Here is a 9,618-nt window from a genome sequence, read left to right on the forward strand (position 1 = left end):
TTACATACACATGTATATGGGTTTGTGTATGATGAGGACTGTTCGTCCCAGCAGGAGGCCATTGAGAGCATTTCGCTGTCAGAACCCCACCAAACTGTATCTGGCACGAGTTTATACTTTTCAGATTAACACCAGGGGGTTGTCAGCTTGCTGTCTCTGAAATAAACAGATTTTCCCTGACAGATAATCAGCATTTTGCACTGCCTAATACATGTTTATCTTCCACTATTGACATAATTATACTGAAAGTGCACTTAATATAATCTTTCATAGGAAATTAAATAGGTTTTAATGATATACTTCTAATGGATTGGGGACAGCGTTGAGGGAGAGAAATATCGCTACTAGATGTTTTGGGAGAACACACACGTGAAACAATGACAAAGGAATCAATGAACATCAGGAAAAAAATCAATGACAGTCGGTGTTTAAGAAATTCATTTACATAGTTTCCAAAGAAATCAGAAAAATCCTACAAGGCTGTGAAATACCCTCCTGGTTTTCTCATGTCCTGATTCCTTTTTCCTTCTGATATGTGCTCCGTGCTCACTTCACACACAGAATCCTCTTAGGTGGCTTTTATATTCAACTAATTGAGAGTTAACTCTTCTAAAAGTTCTCACTCCAGCTGGTGAACTTAGGTTCTGAAAATCTTCAGCGGCCTGCACAGATCCTAGTAGGAAGAATATTCAGCAAGCTCTGTATTAGCTCGTGCCTATCACCCCCGTGTGCCTGGGAGCATGGGCAGGCATGCCATCTTAAGAGCCAGAGAAATTAACACATGTTGGTTATTAGGCACCAGGCCTTAAGGATATTAAATCAGGGCCTCAGAAGAAGAGGTAGGTGGAAATATTAATTTCAGTCAAAATTATACATATAATGCGTGGCATAGGAAACATTTTTCTTTAAGGGGTTTGTTATTCACAGCTATGACATGCTTCCTGGCATAGGAAACATCATTTTCCTTTAAGGGGTTTGTTATTCACAGCTATGACATGCTTCACTGCCACATGAGAAGACCTAAGAATTTGGTCTGACTATCCTCCGAAACTAGCCTAGTAACAGGATCAGTGCTTTGTTGTCCCATGAATCTCTTTTCTTTTCTTAGCTACAGATGAAAATGAAGCCATGAAACATTTAAACACATATGCCTATGAGTGGGATCCAGGGTAATGCAAATTTGATTTTGAAGAGAAAACAGAATGAATATGGGGAAGTACTGTGAAGCATCTTCTCTGAGATCAGACTCGTTTGGGCAGATAGCAGATATTATTTCACTTTTTACTATAGAACTGAGAAGTGGGTATTTTTATTTCCATTTTCCAGATGAGGACTCTGAAACTCAGAGAGATGAAATAATACCCCCAGTTGCTGGGATTCCAACTCAGTTCTGCCTGCCTGAAGCTAGTGTTCTCTTTGTTTCACGATGCATCCTCTGTACACTCAGCTCCCATGATTTTAAATGCCTCTGATTTTTGTTTTCCAGTCAAGGATGCAGACTTTAAACCATGGACCTCCATTGTTTTCATCAATGACAAGGATACATGCGCAGTCCCCTGCAGGCTGCTCTGTCTTCTCTCTGAATCCAACAAAACCCCAGTGGCCAGCAGGCAATGGCTTTTACATGCTAACCAGAAGAATTTCACAAATAGTCTTTACCATGTCCATGGCTAAGGGTTGAAAAATAAAATATTGAGAGTTGAGACAACAAACTGTCTCTGGCATGAGGCCCGCGTACCTAAATGGGGAGGGGCAGCCATAGGTTTATGCCTTTATCCTGAATCTTCAGAGGAACAGATATTTTTGTTTCCTCTGGTACCTGGCACCCAGAAAAAGGTAGATGAGCAGCTTTGCTTTGTACCCAGATTGATGAACCCCAAACTGCTTTTCCTGTTTCCCTCCTGCCAATACTTGTTCCTGAAGCCCGCGTCTTATTCCACGCATCCTGGGTTTTTTTCCTGGCTGACCATCTACCCTAGAAGCTGCCCTGAAACCCACTCCTCTGACGGGCTGCTTCTCTACCCTGCTAGGTGTTGATATCTGCCTGGGTAAGACTGGATTTGCCAATTTTAAAAAAAATTTGATATATGGTTGGGGGTCTCTCTGTGGGATTTCTTATTAGATGGACTAATTGAAAGTTTGCTTTGCAAACCACCTTATATCCTCTTTGCTTTCATCCTTATTTAGCACCCCGACCCTGTTTAGTCTATTCATTTCCAGGGAGCCAAAGCTTCAGGCCAAAGAATAGTTTCTCTTGAGATTAATTATTATTTTCATTTCATTTATAGTGTATGAAGATTTAATGATAGAAGTTAAAAAGCTGTAAACTGTGGTTAATCAGAAATGCCAAGATCTGAAATCTTTTTTTTAAAGTATATTTTATTGATTTTTTTCAGAGAGGAAGGGAGAAGGATAGAGAGTTAGAAACATCGATGAGAGAGAAACATCGATCAGCTGCCTCCTGCACAACCCCCAATGGGCATGTGCCCGCAACCAAGGTACATGCCTTTGACCGGAATCGAACCGGGGACCCTTCAGTCCGCAGGCTGATGCTCTATCCACTGAGCCAAACCAGTTAGGGCAAGGTCTGAAATCTTTAACATTCTCTAAGCCCTTCTCTCCTCTTCTCTCAAGATATCTCTCTTCCCCATTCTCTCACCAGCTTCTAAATGGCCTTATTTTCTCTTGTCTCATTTAGTTTACTCCTGCTCTCACCCACTGTAGTTCTTTTGCCAGTTGCCTCTCCCTTTAACTTCCAAAATGGGAAATCAGAAATGTATGTACATATAATTTTATCTATTGGATTAATTTCTTCTGTTGCCCTTTTTAAAGTTGAACACAGGTCAAGTTTCCTACACTGTCAGAGCTTAGGCCCAGTGTCTGCAATACAAGTAGGTCTTAAGAAATGTTTTGAATGAATAGATGTTTCTCTGTTTGCACTTGAGATAAATTTTAAAAAAATATATAACCTAAACTAACTAGATTCTTAGCAATTCCATTAATCATTCAAATATTAACCAAGAACAGTCTCTGGCCTTTATACTGAGACAATGTCTGTGAAGGACACAGAGTAAGTATTACTGACTTTCATTGTAAGTAGCTTACAAGCTACATGGGATACAACAATATGACATATAAAACAATGAGGGAAATATGAGAAAAGAACAGTTAGTGGCTGACTTGTGTGGAATAACCGTAGGTTCTGTGAAAATATAGGGAAGAGGTCTCAGTGACTTGGGGAAGGCCACTTGATTAATTCTTTTGGGAGAGAGTAACATATGTAACAAGAGCCATCGACAAACAAATCAACAAACAGACTTTCCAATCCTCATTTAAGGTTTTTTGCAAATTTTGGTTTTACTTTCCAAACTGTGAATTTTAATTGCCAGTGAAGTTTTATTTTTGAGCTCAAATGTGTTGATAACTGTCCAGTCTGAACTGATTGCTAATACATTTGAAAATTAAGTTATCTGAATGTTTTTTGTTCTCATTACAAGCTTTTCACAGTGAGAAAAATATTTTGATTTCATTTTTTTAATTTCATGAAACTGACATATTTTTAGATAGGAAATTCAGTTATGCAGCCGAAGGACTTAGCAACGAGGGGCACATTCTTGAAATATTTTTAGGCCCATCTTAACTCCTTTCAATGTTTATATCAACACATAGCTCATTACCACCATTCCTGGTTCTCTCCCTGCCCTTTTTTATTTCCTTCAAGGTAAGAATATCAGCCTACCAGTAATGGAGAAATCAAATCTGAAAGGAATGTCTCACGGGCTAAAGAACTCAGCAAGAGATGATGGAAGGGTAAGCTCAAATTTAAATTAATTCCCAACCTTTCCTGCACCGATGGTTGATGTCTAACTTAGCTAATCTGGGCAAAACCGATATATTAAAATAACTTTAAAGATAGGTTCTCAAGCTTTCTGCATGCCAGCAGATAGGGGTTCTGGGCATATGGGGCAGTCCATCTGCCTGATACTTCAAATAAGATCTAAAAAGAATGTGGTGTCACAGAAGGGCATCAAAATTGTTTTCCATTACTCCTGAAATGTGTAGGTTGCTCAATTGCTACTGACCAATGCCCCCCATATTTCTGCCACTTGATAATGTGTTAATATTGTTCTGATTTTTTATTTACATTACATATATGATATTCAAAGTTCAAATGAACACAGCCTCTGAATCAGATTCCTATGAGTTATATGCATAATAGTTCATCTTTTCACACTAGGAGGATAAAACGGTGTGAGACAGTTCCAGCTACCCCACATAAACAGACAGAAGTAAAGCCACAAAAAGTTTCCCTGTACGGACCTCTTCTTGTCCACTTCTACTTACGGAGATAACACCTTCTGACACCAGGACAGACAACTATGTGCAGTGTTTCATATTCCCACCACTTAAAGGTACACTTTCATTTCATTTGTTTCCTTTACCTGTTTTATAATTACGGGTCTACTTCAACTGGGAAAGTTTTCATTCAGATGAGCCCAGTGGAAATATAGGCAAGGAAAAAGGATTCCTTTCATTACCCAGTAGATTAAAAGAAAAAAAAGATATGACAAGACAGAAGAATATACTATACATTTTTTTTCTGACAGAAACAGTTGTTTGCATGTAAATTTTAATTGTAACCAGAACTTCAATGGAGTTGCAAGGAAATGTAGTTAGATAAAGCCTCAGGTTAATTTCCATCGTTACCAAGCACTTTACACCACTGAAAAATTCCAAACATATAAAGAGATGTCAATCTTGTTCTTTAGACAGAATTTTTTTTTTTAAAGGATTGTGTGGGGTGGGGACAGGGCTTCAAAGACTGTCAGTCGACAAGTCAGTAAATTACAGATCTGATTTAGTTCTTAACTCCTTGAGGTAAAAAACAAATGTTCTGCAAGACAAACCATTCCTGGCATGCATTAAATGACACAACTTTAAAAAACCCTGCTATGATGGTAATACAGATAGAGGTGAAGAGCTATGAAAAGAGTTGATTAATCAGAATCGGATATGTATTTGTATCAAGAGTACAGAGGGTACCTAGAACTGTTTTGCTATTGGGGGGAGGAGGATGTCCTTATATTTAGTCATCTGATCTCGTTAGCCAGGAAGACATTATTGTGTGATGTTTTGAAGCCAGTATCATAATAAATGGCTTCAAATCCCAGTTCTACCACAATTGTGTGGCCTTGACTAAGTTGCTGAACCCCTCTGTACCTTGATGTCTTTATGAGAAGGGGATGGTGGTCCCATGGATCTCAGAATGGTATGCAGATTAAATTAACCCAGATAAAGCAATTAGTCTGCTGAGTTTGCACTTAACATTATAATCGATCCATGCAGAACGAGGAGTTTCAAGATTTAGAAAGCACATGCGGTAAGATACAATCCTCCCTGAGAAAATTTGCATGTCTACAGATGATATGGGCATTGAATGTCTGCCGATGAAGCACATCATTTCCCCTCAAGCAGGGTTGCAAGTTTCCCTGGCCCCACCGAACACTCCTGAAGTTACAAAGAATGTACTAACATCCTCCAAAGCATCCTTTTAAGATGATCATTGATCCCTTTCACTGTACTGAGTAAGATCCGCAGAAGAGGGTGAGGTGGGAATAGCAACGTGGTATTACATACAGCTACAGTGTTGACCAGTTCCGGGGTGCTGCTGCAAGGCGCACAGAAATGGAGAAAACTGGAACTTACCCTGAAGACCTGCTTAAGTGAGTTACCAGGGGAATGGCAAGTTTACAGAGGAAGCAAAAGAAACCCAGGGGAATCGAAGGCTGTGAGCACTTAACTTAGGATGCACAGTCAAACCTGATTTAAAGGCAAACAACTGAGGTCTTTGGAGAGTTTCCTAGGAGGTATGCAAACACATGTGAAAGTCTATAAAATATGTGCTTTTGAAATAACTCTGAAATGATGGTCTGAGATTCCATGGGGGGAATGCCTTCATACCTATCAAATCCTGGTAATTTGGTTGAAAAGAGACTGCCTGGTTTGCATTTTCTCTGTCCCCAAAAGATATCCCTGGGCACTTTTTATATCTCTCCACAGCTTGGCTGCAGACAGAGTATTGCGTGGCGCTCCTTTGTTTTGAAAGGGCACCCTTTAGTTTCACACTCCTCTCAAGTCCACACAGCCAGGCAGTCCCACACACCTTCCCATCTGTGAAGATCCTCCTGTGTCGGGTGCTCTTCTCCAACGCGCTTTAAATATGAAAGAATCACCCTGAACCATTAGTAAGGAGTCCCTTTCTTTCCCTGTAAGATGTGAATGGAATCCTCCAGTGACAGTGTCTGGGAAGAAGATATTCATGGGCAGCTACACGATTCGCATAGATAAGTGTAATCAGCCCTTCCTGGGAAGCCTCAGTTTCCTTTTCTACTCAGCATCTCAAAGAGTTTTGGGAAATTCTAATTACTGCATAAGAAATAAGTCAAATTCCTCTTCTCTCACTGTGAAGGACTTTTACGACCCACTGCTATGACACATATCTTTTTTTTTTTCCGTTGCTACTCTGGCAGAGTAGCCTGCATACCAATAGGCTCACTAAAACGCCACGAAGCAGAACATATTTATCTGTTCAATTCTATGTACAGTAACCTAACAAATGCCAGAGACAGAAAGATTGCCCTCTGCACAGTAATACTTGTGTAGATGTCTTCTTTATGCTAACAATGACAGGGCTTCATGCTTTGTACTGTACTCAAACATCAGAGTGTATTTTTTTTATAGTAGAAGACTCTGTATCAAAAAGAAAAATAACTGCACTTTTTTGGCACTGAAATATTTTGTGTGGACAATAAATCCCCTCCTCCCTCAAACTCCACTAACTACAGGTATCTACCTAGAAGATGAAATCTAAGATTTATGTCATCAAAACTATTCAGTAGACCAGAGGATAATTTTTTCTTCTTTTAGGATTGTCAACTTTGTTTACTGTTTATTTGCAATTCTATCCTGTGCAAGAGATTAAAGAGTCTTGCCATACCCACATGTCAAACCTTCTTAGAAAAAAATCAGATAACAAATGTAAAATTATATTAGTAAGGAGTGTTTTCAAAGACATATTACATTTATTGAAATCTAAATCATAACTGAAATGTCATAATTATATTTGTACTAATCAAAAAGATTTTTGAACCTGTAATTTTATGACATTTAGTATGTTTTAAAATTTTAATGACTAAGAAATGATTAAAATATTATTACAAGTAAGTTCAAGAAAACACATATGAAGTGATATAAGCCCAGGAACTGCCTTCATAAATCAGATGCATAGCATCGAATCTGTTAGTTTCTTACATGCATTTTCAATCCAAACATAACCATTTGCCTATTGAAATCAGTTTTTAAAAATGATATCAAACAGTGTTCTACAAACATAAGCTTTTTATTGCCTTGTGACAGTAAACTTTTTTATATCATGTCAGGTTTAATCAATGGCAAAGCAATAAATAGCAGCATGTATTATGACTGTAACTGAATTCTAACTAATTATAATACTCCTGCATAACCTAGTCACAACTTATGAATTGTGAAGAATAAATCTATTTAACAGGCCTGTTAGCAATAAGGCCTTTAGCTTCTTGCTTTGCAGAAGAATGAAGTAAAATCTATCCTTTTTCTTGCTGTTGTCAAAAACATTTCAACAGTTAGTTTTTTTTCACAGAAAACACTGCAGGACGGTTCCAGTTTTTTTTGTTTTAAATCAACATGGTTGTATTTTACACTTGGCTATTATTGGCCAGGGTACACAATAAGTGAAAACATACTGATAACTTATTATTTTTTTTTAAAGAGGGAAAACTTGCTAGGGGATTGTATTTCTAGATTAGAGAGTGGACACTATAATCTTTCTGGCATTGTAAAACTGGAGCTGGCTGCAGGGAAAATAAACATTATGTACAATCACCGACACTTAAACAATTGTACCTATATGGTAAGTAACAGAAGCCTGAGACACCTGGAACCCCAGCATTTGTGTCGAATGCCGGCAACAACAAAAAGCATTCAAATGACATTTGATAATGAGCAGACAGCGGAGGCATTACGCGCGTCTTTAGAAGAATCAGACTTCCTACCTTGAAAAGACAGATGGAGGTAAGTTCCTTTATTTAAAAAAAAAATTGTAAGGAAAGCCAGGCAGCAGTTGCAGTAAATTGAGTCCTTTCAGTCACTGTATACATACAGCGGTCCTGCAATAAGGGGAAAAATGTAATGGGAGGAGCGGCTGTGAACGAGTGACCTCCGCAAGCTGAGTCCTCTCTGGGAGCCACGCATTGAAAGCCACTGCTGCTGATTTGCATGGATTATCTCCCCTTGAACAGATACGGAGCAGATACCCTTAAAATTGAGCTGGCACAATGGCAAGAAGATGGAAGAGTGAATGAATGAGGGGCAGCACAAGAGAGGGAGAAAGAGAAACAGACACGAGATCGGAGAGCGTGGATAAGCTGGTTCTTGCAGAACTGTGTCTCAGAAGAGCTACAGCTCCCTCTTCATGTCACAGTTGTAAGATAAGAAATGTTGCCATTAAGAACTGGTTAATTAGAGGGAAATATACCCAGGTTAGCGGATGCTCTATCGGATCTGATTTTTATGAACGTTTTGACTCTGTTTTGTGATCAGGATTGTACTGAAAATCTTTTCTTGATAAACAGCTAAACAAATTTGGATAAAACCTTGAGTTTTGAATGAAATCTGAGTTTTGACTTGATTGCCATACATGTCAGTGAAGAAACCTAGCCAGTTTGTTAAGTCGAGTATTTATTTTGGAAAATATTAATCCCTGTTAACTTTTAGAGATCTAGTGGTATATACTGCAATGTAAAAAAAATATCTAAATATCTATCAATAATTAATTATCTAAAAGAACCCAAGTATAGAACTAAAAGAGAGCTTTATAAAAACCTCTTTGAGTTGCTAATTGTTTGTTTTCTTCATGTTGTCTCTTGTTGGTATTTCAAAATAAAAGAAATATGTCTTTCTATAAAATATAGATGTATATTAATATGCAATTATTATTTGCTTTTCCATTCAGCATCTTCGGAGTTTTATATATTCATACTGTCATTTTAAAAATGAGAAAGGGGATAGGGTGGGGGGGATATGATTGTAACTCATGCCAACAGTCACTCAATAGTCTGCGGCAGATCTCAGAAGAAAAGAATAACCCTCATTTAGCAAGTTCCTGTGAAGCCTGCCTTCTCTTTGTGTAAAGGTGTCTGCAGATGCCCAAACAGCCAGGCAATTAGGTCAATTCAAAGGAAAAATCAGTCAAACCAGCTGGTTGAGTGAATGGATCACAGCCTCGGGAAAGCAGTATTAACTTGGTGTGGACCCAATGACATCGTTTAAATATGTTTCAACAAATGACATTAAGACTCTCACCATACACATGTAAGCAATATTTGCACAGGGGGTCAGGAGAACAGTTAGGTTTTTGCGGCTGTTGGAAATCCACATCCTGTCAGTGAAGATAAAGAATTGGAACACTCTGTACTTACAGGAACTCCGACTTGATGGACGGAAGTGATACTTGAAAAGAAATCTCAAGGGAAATGACAACACACATTTCCATGTGATTTAGTAAAGACCTGGAATTTCTGA

General features: G+C 38.4%; 1 long non-coding RNA gene across 1 annotated transcript; it reads left to right on the forward strand.

The window, feature by feature from the left end:
• The first annotated feature begins 3,017 nt into the window (after positions 1 to 3,017).
• LOC102249718 lies at positions 3,018 to 8,879 on the forward strand. The gene is made up of 4 exons (XR_313556.2): positions 3,018 to 3,070; positions 3,722 to 3,810; positions 4,238 to 4,412; positions 8,337 to 8,879. It is a non-coding gene; the product is annotated as an uncharacterized LOC102249718 (long non-coding RNA).
• Positions 8,880 to 9,618: the final 739 nt, after the last annotated feature.

This window comes from Myotis brandtii, unplaced genomic scaffold (assembly GCF_000412655.1).
Source record: "Myotis brandtii unplaced genomic scaffold, ASM41265v1 scaffold21, whole genome shotgun sequence".
NCBI classification, from domain to species: Eukaryota; Metazoa; Chordata; class Mammalia; order Chiroptera; family Vespertilionidae; genus Myotis; species Myotis brandtii.